Source organism: Pan paniscus, chromosome 2 (assembly GCF_029289425.2).
Source record: "Pan paniscus chromosome 2, NHGRI_mPanPan1-v2.0_pri, whole genome shotgun sequence".
Lineage (NCBI taxonomy): Eukaryota > Metazoa > Chordata > Mammalia > Primates > Hominidae > Pan > Pan paniscus.
This window is the reverse complement of record NC_085926.1, coordinates 176,846,094-176,861,964: the sequence shown is the minus strand read 5'-3', so window position 1 is coordinate 176,861,964 and position 15,871 is coordinate 176,846,094. Positions and strand designations below refer to the sequence as shown.

The 15,871-nt window shown below is 37.2% G+C and overlaps 1 long non-coding RNA gene across 1 annotated transcript in view; it reads left to right on the top strand.

The window, feature by feature from the left end:
• Positions 1–15,871, top strand: part of LOC129397475 (uncharacterized) — a 44,716-nt gene that overhangs the window by 22,877 nt on the left and 5,968 nt on the right. The gene's annotated exons all lie outside the window — the stretch shown is intronic.

Sequence of the window (15,871 nt, the reverse complement as noted above, 5' to 3'; positions counted from 1 at the left end):
GATATTCTTTAAACATTTCATATGCTTATCAACTGAAGTATTATTATAAGTAATAAAGTTTAGATTTCTCAGAGTCCTCAGGCTAGTGATGACCACTCAGATTCTTCAACTCATTCAGAAATATGCATTGAGAAAAAAAAAAAGAAAGGAAAGAAATAGGCATTGAGCAATAAGGAGAACCAAACTAGTGAGTAGATAATTATATTTCAGATAGGTAATTCAAAGAGAACACTGGAATTCAGCAGAAAAGTGATGGGTAATATTGAAAGCAAGGAAGACAAACCCACCCATTCCAGCTTTGCTTGCCCCTCCCCCCATGCCAGAGCATGCAGTCTAGGGACCTGGGGATTGCCTGTCTCATTTCACCACTGTTGGAGCCTGAGTTCTCCTCCTGGGGGCCTGAGGTTGGGCCTATATACCTTGCCACCACCATGACAGCTGGTACCAACATGCACACACCATCTGATATATCCAAAGTTCTGAAAGAAAAGACACTGCTAGCCAAGTATGTTATATCCAACAAAGTTATCCTTCATAAATGAAGGAGAAAGAAAGTCTTTCCCAGACAAACAAAAGCCAAGAGAATTCATCACCACTAGTCTGGTCCTATAAGAAATGCTGAAGAGAGTTCGACACCTGGAAGTAAAGGAAGATTATTTACCATCATGAAAACATCTGACATTGTAAAAATCATGGGTAGAGAAACTACACAAACAAGGAAGAGAAACAACACAAATGTTAACACTATGGGAAAACCACCAAAACACGATGATAAACAATAACAGAGAGGATATGCAAAACAATCAGAGATATTGTTTTGTATTATCTGTCATTTAGTAAAATGATAGAAATAAACTTTCACATAATAACCTTTAACATAAACAGATTAAACTTTGCGTTTAAAATATATAGACTGGATACATGAATGTAAAAACATGACCCCACTATATGCTGCTTATAAGAAACTCATTTCACCTGTAAAGACACATGCAGACTGAAAATAAAAGGGTTGAAAAAAGTATTCCATGCAGATAAAAACCAAAAGCAAGCAGGAGTAGCTATATATATATATCAGATAAAAATAGACTTTGTGTAAAAGACAGCAAAAAAGAGAAAGAAGGTAATTGCATGATGACAAAGGAATCAATTCAGCAAGAGAGTAAAATTCTAAACATGCATGCATGTTTAAAAGGTTGCTATGAAAAAAAAATATGCACTCAACACTGGAGTACCCAGATACATAAAGCAAATATTATTAGATGTAAAGGAAGAGATGGACTTCAATACAATAATCGTTGGGGACTTCAGCCCCACACTCTGATTGTTATACAAATCATCTAGACAGAAAATTCACAAAGAAATATTGGACTTACATTGCACTTTAGACCAAATGGATGTAACAAACATTTACAGAACATTGCATCCAACAGTTGCAGAATTCTCCTCACCACCGTATGGAACATCCTCCAGGATAGGAAAGATGTTAGGACACAAAGCAAACTCAACAATTTAAAAAAATCAAAATGATATCAAATACCTTCTCAGACCACAATAGAATAAAACTAGAAAACAACAACAAAAGGAATGTTAGAAACTATAGAAATACATGGAAATTAACAATATATTCCTGAGTGACCACTGGGTCAAGGAAAATATTAAGGAGGAAATTAATAAAATCTTAAATGAAATTTGAAACACAACTTACCAAAACCTATGGGATACAGCAAAATCAGTGCTAAGAAGGAATTTTATAGCAATAAACATCTGCATCAGGCTGGGCATGGTGGCTCACACCTGTAATCCCAACACTTTGGGAGGCCGAGGTGGGTGGATCACGAGGTCAGGAGATCGAGACCATCCTGGCTAACATGGTGAAACCCCGTATCTACTAAAAATACAAAAAAAATTAGCCAGGCGTGGTGGCGGGTGCCTGTAGTCCCAGCTACTCGGGAGGCTGAGGCAGGAGAATGGCATGAACCCGGGAGGCAGAGCTTGCAGTGAGCAGAGATCATGCCACTGCACTCCAGCCTCGGCGACAGAGCAAGACTCCGTCCCCAAAAAAAAAAAAAAAAAAAAAAATCTGCATCAAAAAGGTAGAAAGATTTCAAATACTTAATCTAATGATGCACCTCAAGGAACTAGAAAAGCAAGAACAAACCAACCTCAAATTGGTAGAAGGAAAGAAATAATAAAGATCAGAGTAGAACTAAATGAAATAGAGACTAAAAAATAAAAGGAAGCAACAGAATGAAAAATTGGTATTTAGAAAAGATAAACAAAATCAATAAACCACTTGTTAGACTCACCAACAAGAAAATTGCTGGGCATGGTGGCCATGCCTGTAATGCCAGCACTTTGGGAGGCCGAGGCAGCAGGATTGCTTGAGCCCAGGAGTTCAAGGCCAGCCTAGGCAACACAGTGAGAGCCATTTCTACCAAAAAAAAAAAAAAAAAAAAAAAATAGCTGGATGTGGAGGCATGAGCCTCTAATCCCAGCTACTCAGGAGGTCGAGGTGAAAGGATTACTTGAGCTCAGGAGGTTGAGACTGCAGTAAGCCGTGATTGCACCACTGTACTCCAGTCTGGGTGACAGAGCACAAAACTGTCCCCCAAAATAAGTAACAAAAATGTGATCTGATGAGAATTGCAAAATTTCGAGATAGTAAGAAACCAATAAATGAAAAAGATATATCATGTCTCATGATAAGAAAGTTAATTTATAGATTTAATGATGTTTTGATGGAAATGTTAGTGGGAGTTTTGACAAAATTATTCTGAATTTCACATGAAAAGTGAATAAATAAGAATAGTCATGAAAATGTTGATGAAGAACAGTAATGATGAGTGGAGGGGATGAAAGATGTCTTACAGCTATGTATTAATATATATTTTAAAACTAAAATAATTAGTAAGTGTCAGACCAGTAGAATAGAATAGAAAGCCTGGAAGCAGACAAAACAGTAAAATAATTTCACATATGATAGAAGTAGCATCCAAATCACTAGAGAAAGGCTGCATTGTTTTGTAAGTAGTGCTTGAGCAACTTGTTAAATAGGGGGAAAATTAGATTTTAGTTCTTGTTATAAATCAAATAAATTCTTAGTTTATTGGAGAAGCAAATGTAAAAATATTAAGCAATAAAAACTTGAATAAAATATGGTCAATATCTTACTTCAGGTAACAAAGAAAAATTGGCTGAACTACATGAAAATGAAGTTTCTGTACTCCCAGTAGAGGCCAAAGCAATTCCATCTTGGGAGCAAATCCACCATGTTGGCTTCTGACTAGCCCCTGTTCTGGGAGGGCCTCTCAGATTTCCAGTTTACCTATTGTTCCTTGTGTAAAAGCACGTACTTAATGTAAATCCTGCCTTTAGGTCAAGCAACCTCGGTGTTATCGTACTTCAGCTGTCCTACACATTCCTTCTGAACCACCCCTTCTCTATGGTATAGAAGCCCTGGGTCTGAGGGAAAATGGTGTAGGGATCCTCCATCTTGTCTCACTACCACCTGAGACACAGACATAGCTTCTGTTAGCAAGTTGTTATTAAATGTTTATTTCTAAGGAACTGGATACATCAGTCTCTTTTCTTTGGCCTTTCAGCCTCCTTGGACTTTGGGGTAGGTTTGCATAGGCCTGCCCATCTTGAAACACTCCCCAGATTGCTTCAAACAGGTTTTAAAACATACTATTAATAATAATAGCCATAGAATACATGACAAACCAAAATTAATCTCTTTTACATATGCAGGGTTTTAATAAGTAAATTAGAAAACAAATATTACGGTAGAAAAGTGAGCAAAGAATATTAACAGATAATTCACAAAAAGGAAATACAAATACCAATAATCCTATGAAAAATATTTGCCTTCAACAGTAACAAAAAATGAAAAAATAAACCAAAACAACAAGTTAACATTTAAAAATCTTTCATATTGGCCATACTTTTTAAAAAAAAGCCTGGGCAACATAGGAAGACCACATCTCTACAATAATAATAAAAAGTATTAGCCAGAAGTTGGGGGGCGGGGGTGTGCCTGTGATCTCAGCTACTAGGGAGGCTGAGATGGGAGGCTTGCCTAAGCCTGGGAGGTTGAGGCTGCAGTGAGCTGTGATCACACCACTGTACTCCAGCCTGGCTGACAGAGCGAAAACTTGTCTCAAATAAAAATTAATAATGTCTAATATTGATGAAAATATTAGATAAATGTGTATTGCTGTATATCTTAAGTAAATTAGCACAGCATTTCTAGAATAAAATTTGGAATTTTAAATCAAGATACATTAATCCTTTGCCTCACTTATGAAACCAAGAACTTTTCATAAAGAAAAATAATCAGAGATGTTCCAAGATTTACATACAAGGATGTACATTAGAACACAACAGGACAATGGTAAAGTAAACCATAATACATTGCAGAAACCTGCATAAAAAGAAATAAATTTATTGTATTCCTGTATGCATGCCATTTGCCATGTGACTTTGCAGTTCCTCACAAAAAGAGATGAAGCCTATGTCTTCACTTTTTGACTCTGGGGATGGTCATGTGACATGTTAGTGTACAATGGTACTTTATCAAACATGATGTAAGTAAGCAGAGGCTCAAAATATGCTGTGCATTGAGATTTGGCCTCTCTTGCTGCTGGAAACCCTTTCATTAATTACCACCTGAAAATGCCTGAGCTAGCTTCTTGGAAGATGAGAGACCACGTGTAGAGAGGCTCCCACTGTTCTAGCTATCCCCGCCTTCCCAGCTGACGCCTCAGATATGTAAGTAGGGCCATCTCGAATGGCCCATACCAGAGGTGTCCAGCTACCCACATAACTGTGAGCAATAATAAATCTTCATTATTTTATTTTATTTATTATTACTATTTTTTGAGATGGAGTTTTGCTCTTGTTACCCAGGCTGGAGTGCAATGGCACAATCTTGACTCACTGCAATTTCCACCTCCCAGGTTCAAGGGATTCTGCTGCCTCAGCCTCCTGAGTACTGAGATTACAGGTGCACATCACCACACCCAGTTAATTTTTGTATTTTTAGTAGAGATGGTTTTGCCATGTTGGCCAGGCTGGTCTCAAACTCCCGACCTCAGGTGATCCACCTGCTTCGGCTTCCTAAAGTGTTGGGATTACAGGCATGAGCCACTGCACCCAGCTGTTATTTTAAACCATTAGGTTTTGAGGCAGTTTGTTATACAGCAGAAGTTAACAGACATATAAATCTCAAGACTGGCAAACTCAAATGGCTTTAGTGGTCAGCAGGTAACATAGATATATAAAATGTCTTTCTGTTTATTTAGATTATTTGGTTTCTGTTATCGGCATTTTGTAGTTCGTTGCATAAGAGTCCTGTACATAACTTATTAGGTCTACATAAACATCAGTACGGATGGTTCCTGACTTATGATGCTTCAACTCATGATTTTTGGACTTTATGATGGGTTTATCAGGACTTAACCGCATCATAAATTGAGGAGCTCCTTGCAACTTATGATGGGGTTACTATTCCTAGTGAATATGTATTGCTTTTGCACTATTGTAAAGTGGAAAAATCATAAGTTGAAATATTGTAAGTAGGAGACTGCTGTGTTGCCAGCAATGAATGCATTTTTGCTTTATGATATTTTTGACTTATCATAGGTTTATCAGGAGGTAACCCCATTGTAAGTCAAGGAGTATTTGTATTTCATTTTTTGAGTTGTTGTAAATGACTTTATGTTTCTAATTTGTGTCCATGTATTCATTGCTAATATGTAGAAAAACAGTTGATTTTTAATATATATATCTTGTATCCTGAAAACTTGCTGAACTCATTTAATAGTTCTAGGAGTATTTTTTAGTAGATTCAATGAAATGTTCTATGTAGATAATCACATCATCTGCAAATAGGGACAGTTTTATTTCTCCCTGCAAGTTCTGTATGCTTTGTATTTCCTTTTCTTGCCTTGTTGTATTGGTTTGAACTTCCGTCACTGAGTTGAATGAGAGTAGTGGAGTTGCCTTGTTTCTAATCTTAAGGGAAAGACACTCAGTCTTTCACCGTTAGGCAAAATGTTAGCTGCAGTTTTTTGAATAGATTTTTTTTTAATCAAGGTAAAAGAAGATTCCTTTATTCCTGTTTTTTTTCTGAGAGTTTTTATTATAACTAAGTGTTGATTTTTGTCAAATGCTTTTTCTGCATTGATTGATATGGTTTCTTCTTTTCAGTCTCTTAATGCAGTAGAGTACATTTATTGACTTTCAGATATTAAACTAACGTTGCAACCATGGAATAACTTATGTCAGTTTACTGGAATTGTCCTTTTACTAGTACAAGTCCTTTTACTAGTGAAAGTGTCCTTTTACTAGCACTGGTCCTTTTACTAGTAAAAGTATCTTTTTACTAGTATTACTTTCACTAGTAAAAGTGTCCTTTTACTAGTACACGTCCTTTTACTAGCACTAGTACAAGAAACCATGGTCAGAAAGGAGTGACTCAACATTCAGTCATTCAAATGACAAACTTTTACTAGTGAAAGTAGTACTAGTAAAAAGATACTTTTACTAGTAAAAGGACTAGTACTAGTAAAAGGACAGTTTCACTAGTAAAAGGACTTGTACTAGTAAAAGGACAATTCCAATAAACTGACATAAGTTATTCCATGATTGCAACGTTAGTTTAATATCTAAAAGTCAATCAATGTAATCTACTGCATTTCTCTCATTGCTTTTAATTATTTTTCTTTGTTTTGGGAAGTTTGAGTATGATGTCTCTTGGTGTAGATTTCTTTGGTTTATCCTGTTAAGGATTTTATCAGCTTCTTGAATTTGTAGCTTTATGTCTTTTGCCAAATTTTAGAAGTTTTTAGTCATTATTTCTTTGAGTCCTTTTTCAGCACAACTTCTTTCTTCTCTTTTCCAAACTCTGATGACACTAATATTTCCTCTTTTGTTTTTTCCCAAATGTCTCTGAAGCTGTATTTATTTTCTTTTTCTTTCTTTCTTTCCTTCCTTCCTTCCTTCCCTCCTTCCTTCCTTCCTTTTTTTTTAAATTTTGAAACAGAGTTTCACTCTTGTTGCCCAGGCTGGAGTGCAATGGCATGATCTCGGCTCACTGCAACCTCTGCCTCCTGGGTTGAAGCAATTCTCCTGCTCAGCTTCCTAAGTAGCTGGGATTATGGGCACCTACCACCACACCTGGCTAATTTTTGTATTTTTAATAGACAGGGTTTCTCCATGTTGGCCAGGCTGGTCTCAAACTCCTGACCTCACATGATCCATCTGCCTCAGCTTCCTAAAGTGCTGGGATTATAGGCATGAACCACCACACCTGGCCATATTTATTTCTTAAAATTACATTTCCTTCAGGCTGTTCAAACTGGATAATTTCTATTGTTCTATCTTCCATTTCATAAATTCTTTCCCCTGTCCTTTCCATTATGCTATTGTATTGGTCCATTTTCACACTGCTGATAAAGACATACCCAAGACTGGCAATTTGCAAAAGAAAGGTTTAATGGACTTACAGTTCCACGTGGCTGGGGAAGCCTCACAATCATGGTAGAAGGCAAGGAGGAGCAAGTCACATCTTACGTGGATGGCAGCAGGCAAAGAGGGGGTTCGTGCAGGGGAAACTCCCTCTTATAAAACTGTCAGATCTCGTGAGACTTATTCACTTTCACCAGAACAGCATGGGAAAGAGCTGCCCCCATGATTCAATTACCTCCTACCAGGTCCTTCCCACAACATGTGGGAATTCAAGAGGAGATTTGGGTGGGGACAAAGCCAAACCATATCAGCTGCTGACTTCATCCACTGAGTCTTTTCATTTTAGCTATTGCATTTTTAAGTTCTAAATTTTCATTTTACTTCATGTATTCTGTTTCTTCACTAAGACTCCTCAATATTTTCATTTGTTTCAAGTGTGTTTGTTATTACTCATTGAAACATTTTTATGACTGATGCTTTAAAACATTTGTCAGATAATTCTGCCATCTCTGTCATCTCACAGTTGGCATCTCTTGATTATGTTTTTCATTCAGTTTGATATCTTCCTGTTTCTTGATATGACAGGTGACTTTTGATAAAAATCTGGATATTCATGGTATTGTAAGAATGTGTGGATCTTATTTAAACCTTCTGTATTTGCTGGCTTTCTGAAACACTGCTTTAGCAGAGAAAGGGCAGCTGAGCCTTGTTACTGCCAGGTGGGGGTGGAAGTCCAGGTTTCCCACTTGACACCTGTTGACACTTAAGGAGAGGGCTCCTTATTACTGCTGGTCAGGGTGAAAATTCTGGCTCCCATTAGATCTCTTCTGATACCTGCCTATCTGGAAGGTGTAGGAGTGCCCCGTTACTCCTCACATAGTCTTCACTGACACTATGGGAGGAAGGTGGCCTCATTACCTCTGGACATTGGTGAAAATTCTGATTCAGTGGTTTGCCTCCTCTCACATTCACCAGTGGGGATGGTAGGGAGCTCATTACTGGCCAGTGGGGATAAGAGTTCAGGCTCCCCACTTGGCCTTCTCTGATGCAACACTGGTAGGGGTGTTGGGATACATTATTATAGCCTGGTGATGGTGGAAATCTAGGTTCCCCATTCAGCCTTTGTTGGCATGGACAGGATTGGGGTACAGTTTTTTTCTGTTGTGTTTGGCTGCAGTAAAACAATTTTTATCTAAACACTTTCTGTCTTGCTTGCCTGCTCCTTTCCTGGTCCTTTGGCTAGACAGCATGCATTTTGGGGCTTTAAGAAAAAAAATCTACACTTGGTGTTTACTGTATGGCTGTCTTCTTTAGCTCTGAGTCTGGGATATATAAAAACAGAAAGACCAGGGTACTCAACATGTCATTCCTCAAGTCTTGAGTTTCCTAGCCAGACCTCAGGGTCTGCCTTCTTTTCTCCTCCTTTTTGAGTATTCTTACGTTTGTTTTACATATAATATCCAGGGCTTTTAGTTATATTAGCAGTAGGAATAGGAAAAAGCACATTGCCTTCCTCCCAGAAACTGAGGTCCAGAGCTTTTAAAACACATATGTACACAAAACAAATGTAAACTATGAGCTATAGTGGCTGTTTTTACTTAAAATTTTATTATGGGGATTTTCTTTAGGCTATATGTTCCTGAAAAAATGCTCCTTTAAATTATTGTACAATATAACATTGGTTCAGTGGGCTCTAACTTATTCAACTGATCCCTTATTTTTTTTTGACATTTAGACCATTTTTAATTCCTCACTAGTATAGGTAACACTAAGTGAACATTAACTCATAATATTCATCCAATTCTCTAATTGTTTTCTTAGGATATGTTTCTAGAAGGGGAGTTACTAGATTAGAGAGTATACAAACATTTAAAGCCCCTTGATAAATATTTGTTTCCAGAAAGATGGTACTAATTTTGATGCCTAAAAGTAGTGTATGAGAATGCCAGACTTACCATACTCTAAAGTTGAATACTGTCACTTAAAAACTATTGCTGATTTAAAAGGCAGAAAGAATGTTTTTAAATGCTAAATAGGATGTCTTTAGTAGTGAGGCTGAATTTCACTACAATGCTAATTTAATAAACTCACCAACAACATGGGAGTTTAAAAAGTAGTTTACCATATTCATGAAATTTAAAGCTTGATAATATATAAAAATCTACCTATGTGGTAAAATTACACAGAACTATACACATACACAGAAACACATACAAATGAGTGAATGAAAATAAAACAGGTGAAATCTGAATAAGGTCTGTAAGTTGTACCAATGTCAATTTCTCGATTTTGAAATTATACTATTGTTTTATAAATTGTTACCTTTGGAGAAAACTGACTGATGGGTATATGGGACCTCTTTAAACTATTTTTGTGACTTCATGTGAACCTGTAATTATTTAAAAACTAAAGTTAAAGACAAACAAATGTTGATAATATTATCTTCTATTTTATTTTAATAACCTTTTTTTGGAGTGTCTGAACATCTGGCTCTTGAACTAGTTTCCTTCTAAGTTTCTCTGCTTGGATCAGGGACAAGTGAAGACTCTATTCTAGTTGTCACAGCTGAATCTGATATGGACACTTGTCCTTGCCCATGGGGAGGCCTCACTCCTGTTGGGCATATCATATCACTGGCCACGACATTGCTGATAAGCAGAGCTGAGCAGTAGTTTCACCTCAGGCAATTTGATCTTGCTTCATGTCTTGTTCCTGACTCATACCTGCACTTGGAGTTTCTACTTCCCACTTCACTATTCTGCTAGGTGGACACTGTTTCTCCTGTCATTTGATCCTGCTTGAAAACTGAATCTGTTTTGTCTCTTACTTTTTTCAGAAGAGGATCTTGTAATTGTCTATATAACCTGTGACATTGGGGTTTATAAATAATATTGATAGGATGGTCTCTGATCAAAAATGAGAAAATGTATATAAAATAATTAAATTTTAAAAGAGTAAATCATTTTTAAAAGACTATAATAATAGCAAGGAAAAGTTTCACCTAAAAATAAAATAATGCCTAAGAATATTCTTAGGCTGTTAGGATTTTGCCTGTCAGGCAGAACCAGGGTCAGGACCTGAAAGGTTGCCTTTGAATTATATTTGCTCCTATCCTAATAAAAATCCAAATATAACTTTGACAATGCTGATTTGTGTAATATATAAAACATGCTCACTTAGACATCAAAGTTTATGTACCTTTTAGTTATGTTCCCAAAGGACAAAATTGACAAAATATTTTATCTAATTGATTATTTCAAATAGCATTAAAATTTAGATTCAGCATATTAACTATCTTACCAGGTACATTTTACTTGGAAAAATATCAGGAATATGTGCAGGATTTCAGTGTTGAGATTACATAAGAAAGTGTAGTCCTGTGAAACAAATGAAAAATATTGGGTTTAAGCTCACGTAGGGACCAAGGGAAGGCTTCCCTTTTGTGTTCTGCACGTTCACTGAAAATCACTGACAAAGGCATATTAACAAAAGAAAAGACATACAAATTTATTTGATCACAGTTTTATGTGACACAGGAACCTTTAGAATAAAGACCCAAAGCAGGGAAAACTGTCCAGTTTTATGCTTAGGTTTAACAAAGTATGGACAACCATGTGCAAGTATGATTGGACAAAAAGGGTATCATTTAATGCTAATAGAGTGAGTAGGGAAACCCAATAAAGCCTATCTGTCTAGATTATTTTTCTTCTTTTTTTTTTTTTTCTTAATGAGACGGAGTTTTGCTCTTGTCACCCAGGCTGGAGTGCAATGGCGCGACCTCAGCTCACTGCAACCTCCACCTCCCGGGTTCAAGTGATTCTTCTGCCTCAGCCTCCCGAGTAGCTGGGATTACTGGTGCCAGCCACCACGCCCGGATAATTTTTGTATTTTTAGTAGAGACAGGGTTTCACCATGTTGGCTAGGCTGGCCTCGAACTCCTGACCTCAGGTGATCTGCCTGCCTTGGCCTTCCAAAGTGTTGGGATTACAGGCGTGAGCTACTGTGCCCGGCCTGTCTAGATTCTTCTTGGCCTCTCAGTGCATGGATTCCTTCCTTCTGGGTGTGGGGCAAGACACTCTCTGGAATTGGGGGTGGGGTCTTATAACCTATGATTGAACAACTAGGCTAGATAATTTCTTTATGGCAGATTTTTACATAGAAAGGTGGGAGGAAAGTTAGAGCAACATGTTCAGGTTTTATGGCTGGCTATGGGGAAAAAGGGTTCTGGTTTCTATAGCCCACTTTGGAGAAGAAGATTCCAGTTTCTATGACTAGCCTTAGGGGAGAATAAAAAAGCAAAGACAGGAGGGTAGGAAGTTAGAGGAAAAACTTTGGGTTCTGAGGCCTTTATTTTGGGATATCATTTTCTGAGCCCCAGCACTTAGTATTCAAAAAATGTAAGACTGCCTTGGTAGTGACCTTCTGGACACTGGGAACTTTCAATGAAAGATTATAGGGATTATTACTGGAATCCACCTGGAATAAGAATCTACATCCTTAAAATATTTTCTGGGAATCTGTGATCCTATGTCACTTAGTTCAGCCTTTGGAAGAATATGTCTCACGAATTTACAGAATTTACACCTTTCTCTTGTTAAGCCTTGGTAGCCAGACTTTCTGTTTGGAAGTGCCTTTTCAGATAAGACCTAAATCTCCCTTGATATATGGAGCCTCCTTCTAGAGCCAATCTGTCTTTCCAAAGCTGAATATGAAAAGTTTCCAGGCACCGCCACGTTATTGATGACTTCCATTACCCTTTGACGACTTAAATGACAGCCCTGCTGGGCAGAAAAACAAACTGACAATGGAGCTTCTCTTTCTTCTCCATTTTGCAATCATACACACTCTTCAGTCTTCTACTTTACTTTTGAAAAATGTCTGTAGTCACTTCTGTCTACTCTTTCACTTCTGAAATGATTTTGAAATTGTTTTTTTGAGTAAACATCTGAACTCAGGGGCCCGGGATTACTGTTGGTTGGCCCAATTGACAACCATTAATTTAGTGAACCTCTTATTCATTTCATCTATGTCCATGAAAATTACCAGCAAGTTCAGGGTCAGGAGGGTGTGTAAGCATTCATACACAGTGTGTATGTGTGTCTGTGTTGTGTTTGGTGTGTGATAGAGAACTGATTGATAACAATCGGCCCTATGATCCTCCCCTTTCTGGGTGTCCTAGAAGATGGGCTAAGGGTATGATGAGAGAGGGGTGTTGAGCTTTCCAAGTTAATGCTGTAAGTATTTATTAGAGGGGTAGATTATGGAAGAGGATAGAGTCCATATTTAGCTAGCGTCTTCAAAGAGGAACTGATACCTTCAAGTGAAAGAAAATGTGCATGTTGCCTTATAGAGGCGTTCTTCCTGGCAGGTGACATGCTGTGGCTTTTTATAGAAATGCCTAAATGTCTCAATTATTCTTGCTTTATTTAAATTTTTTCTTTCTTAAAAATAGGATAAATAATAACAATGACTGCTTATTACAGAAGAAGGTGATTAACTAATGAATTTAAACTTACTTGAAGTTTCTGGAGAAGACTGCTTTGGAAGAAAAAGGCCTATTAGTGTTAAAACTATTAATTATCTTCTAAATAATAATTGTTTATAGATGATTATCAGTGAATTCTGGGACTTGAGCCTCTCTTCCCCCATTTAAAAAATTAAATACATATGTGCAGATTAAATATCTATGTCTTTCATATGCAGCTATCAATTTTGGAGTCCTTGTTGGGACTGGAGGTCAATAGAAGTCACCTTCTTATGGTTTTACATTACCTCTGACATTGCAGATAAATTCACAGTCAAGGAAGTGCTTTTGCAGAAGTTTTCTTAGGTCTTGCAGAAACCTAGTGAAGAACGGTGAGGATTAGCCATGGGGGTTTGGAGTTTGCCACTCAGTGACTCTGCCATTCAATGAGCTCAAGCCTCTGGTCCTGACTCATCTTGTCTGTGCTTCTCCCATCATCCCTCTGCCCCTGCTTGTGGAGAGGTTGGGGTCTGCTTTGCGCCATTGTCTCCTCACCCCCAAGTCTCTTATCCGTGGTGACTGGGTCTGTGCCGGAGAGGAGGAGTCCTCTCATTTGAACTGTGGCATCTTAAGGCTCTATGTGACTATTTTGAAAATGTTCTTAATGATAGGTTTAGAGTTTTCTTTCTTTTCTCTTCCTATACCCTTTCCTCTTCATTTCCTATAGGGCAAAAAGAGTGAAGATAGTAAAGAGTGAATCCTATAGATTTGATTATTTTCCATTAATAATCCAACAGAGTGTGGCACATGGTAGATGTTCAATAGACAGCTGATAAATTAATGAATGAATAACCACACTCATATCCACACTGGAAGGTGGTGTATATGGTTGTAGAGTGTGAGCTCTGGAGTCAGACTACCTGGGTTTGAATTTCAGATTTAGTAGCTAGGAGACTTTAGGCAGGTTACTTAGTTTCTCTGCCTCAGTTTTCTTATCTGTAAAGTAGGGATAAAATTCTCTCTCTTGAAGTTCTTGTGAAGAGTAAATGAGTTAGTAAGTAATAAGGGCTAAGAATAGTGCCTAATACATATTAAGTACTCAATAAATGCTATTAAAGTATATTTCCATATGTAATCTCATTTTATCCTAACAACTATTTGGTGACATAAATGAGACAGGTATTTCTGGACCTAATAGCTGAGGAATCTCAGGTTCACAGGACTGCTAAGCAGTAGAGGGATGTCTAACATTCATTCTGATTCCAAGGTCTGATTTTTCTAGATTGAAGTTATTTGTTTAGTTTTGAAGGTGATTAAAAGACATTTAAAAAGAAAAGCAATTAGCTTTGATTTCAGTAAAGGTTATGGGTCTTATAAAAGGTCAAAATCACTTTCTGTAGTTGAATGAGATGAAAAGAGGTTGAATGAAGTAACAAAGATAAGAACTGGTGCTACAGAAATAATGAGTCGTTATCAAAACACCTCAGTGTCTCGGGGAAGAGCGAAAGAAGCACTTTGGAATAACCAAGAGAAAGAATTAATCAATCCGATTTAAAACTGAATAATACCTTCTTTATTTTTCAGTGTTAGCACTGAGCTTTTGCTGAAAATTCACTTTGCTCTAAAATGGCCTAATTTTTCCTTTTAATTTGCATTTCCTTCCTGCCCAGATGCGACTGGCAGCAGCCCAGTGGTAGTTCCACTAAAGCAACTGTGCTACAGCACCTCAATTTGGATCTCGGAGCTGTCCTTTTACATTTGCTTCTTTGCATAATTTGTCAAACTTTGTAAGTTGCACAGCAAAATTCTGCCAATAAGGAACAGGAAGTTTGGGTCATCCTTCTGGGTTTACTGTTTTATATTTGTTTTTTCAGCAACTGGAGTCAAGCTCTGGTGAAAGTATTAACACATTAGCAGTTTGGAATTGTGCTCAAGGCTTCTGGTCAATGAATATGAAAAAACTGAGCAACAAGGAGACTTGGGCACATTATTTATACATTTGGTGAGCTCATTCACTCGCCCAGGGAAATCAGGCAGCACAGCCGCCAGCCCAGGGTTAATTTTGTTTTCTTCTCAGCCAGGAACAGGGTGTGCTATTACACAGAGAGAAATGAGGACTTTTTAATTGGCAAAGAGGAACTTCTGCTGCATAAAGAGATATTCCAATCACTGGAGGTCAACAGAAATTCTTTCAGATTTTAAAATCTTGTTGTGTTGAAAGTTTAATGCAAAATCCTTCAAATTGCTAGTATTCAAAAACCCTGCATTAACTGTTTAGAAACAGAAGAGGGCACCTCATCATTCCTTATGCCAAATTTATTTATTTATTTTTTTAAGAGTGAAAAGGAAACTGGCTTGTGAATGAAAATGAAAAACCACTTCCTTTTCCTAATGAATGAATGAAAAGATTCTGTTAACATTTTTAAAAGCTTAACTATGAGTAGAAAAGCTGTATTCACTTTCTAGTTTCAAGAGACCTCAGAGTTTAAGTTGGAGACTAGCTATAAAAAGTTTAATTCTATTATAAAGTGGCTGTCAAATACAATGCATGTAGATTTTAAACAAAGAGCTGCCTGGATATCCTTCTTTTCTATTGGCTAGGTAACCAGTTAATTAGGGTAACTCCTCCCTTCTTCTTCTCCTCATGTTTGAATCCCAGTTTTTCTCAGAATTAAATCTTTGTAAGCATCAGTGAATCTTTTAAATTTTATGCAAAATGTGTTTGTGTATTTTTCTAGAGGAGGTTTGGAGTTTTAATCAAATTATCTACCCTTTCCTGGGTTAAAACTCCAGGAAGTTTCCGTGTTTAATTCTACCTTATGCTAATTGAGATTTTACTCTATATTCTGTCATAATAAATACTATTAGAATAAAAACCTTAGGACTTTTCTAATAATTTAAACCATAACTGTTATGGAATGTAGCAACAAACCTTTT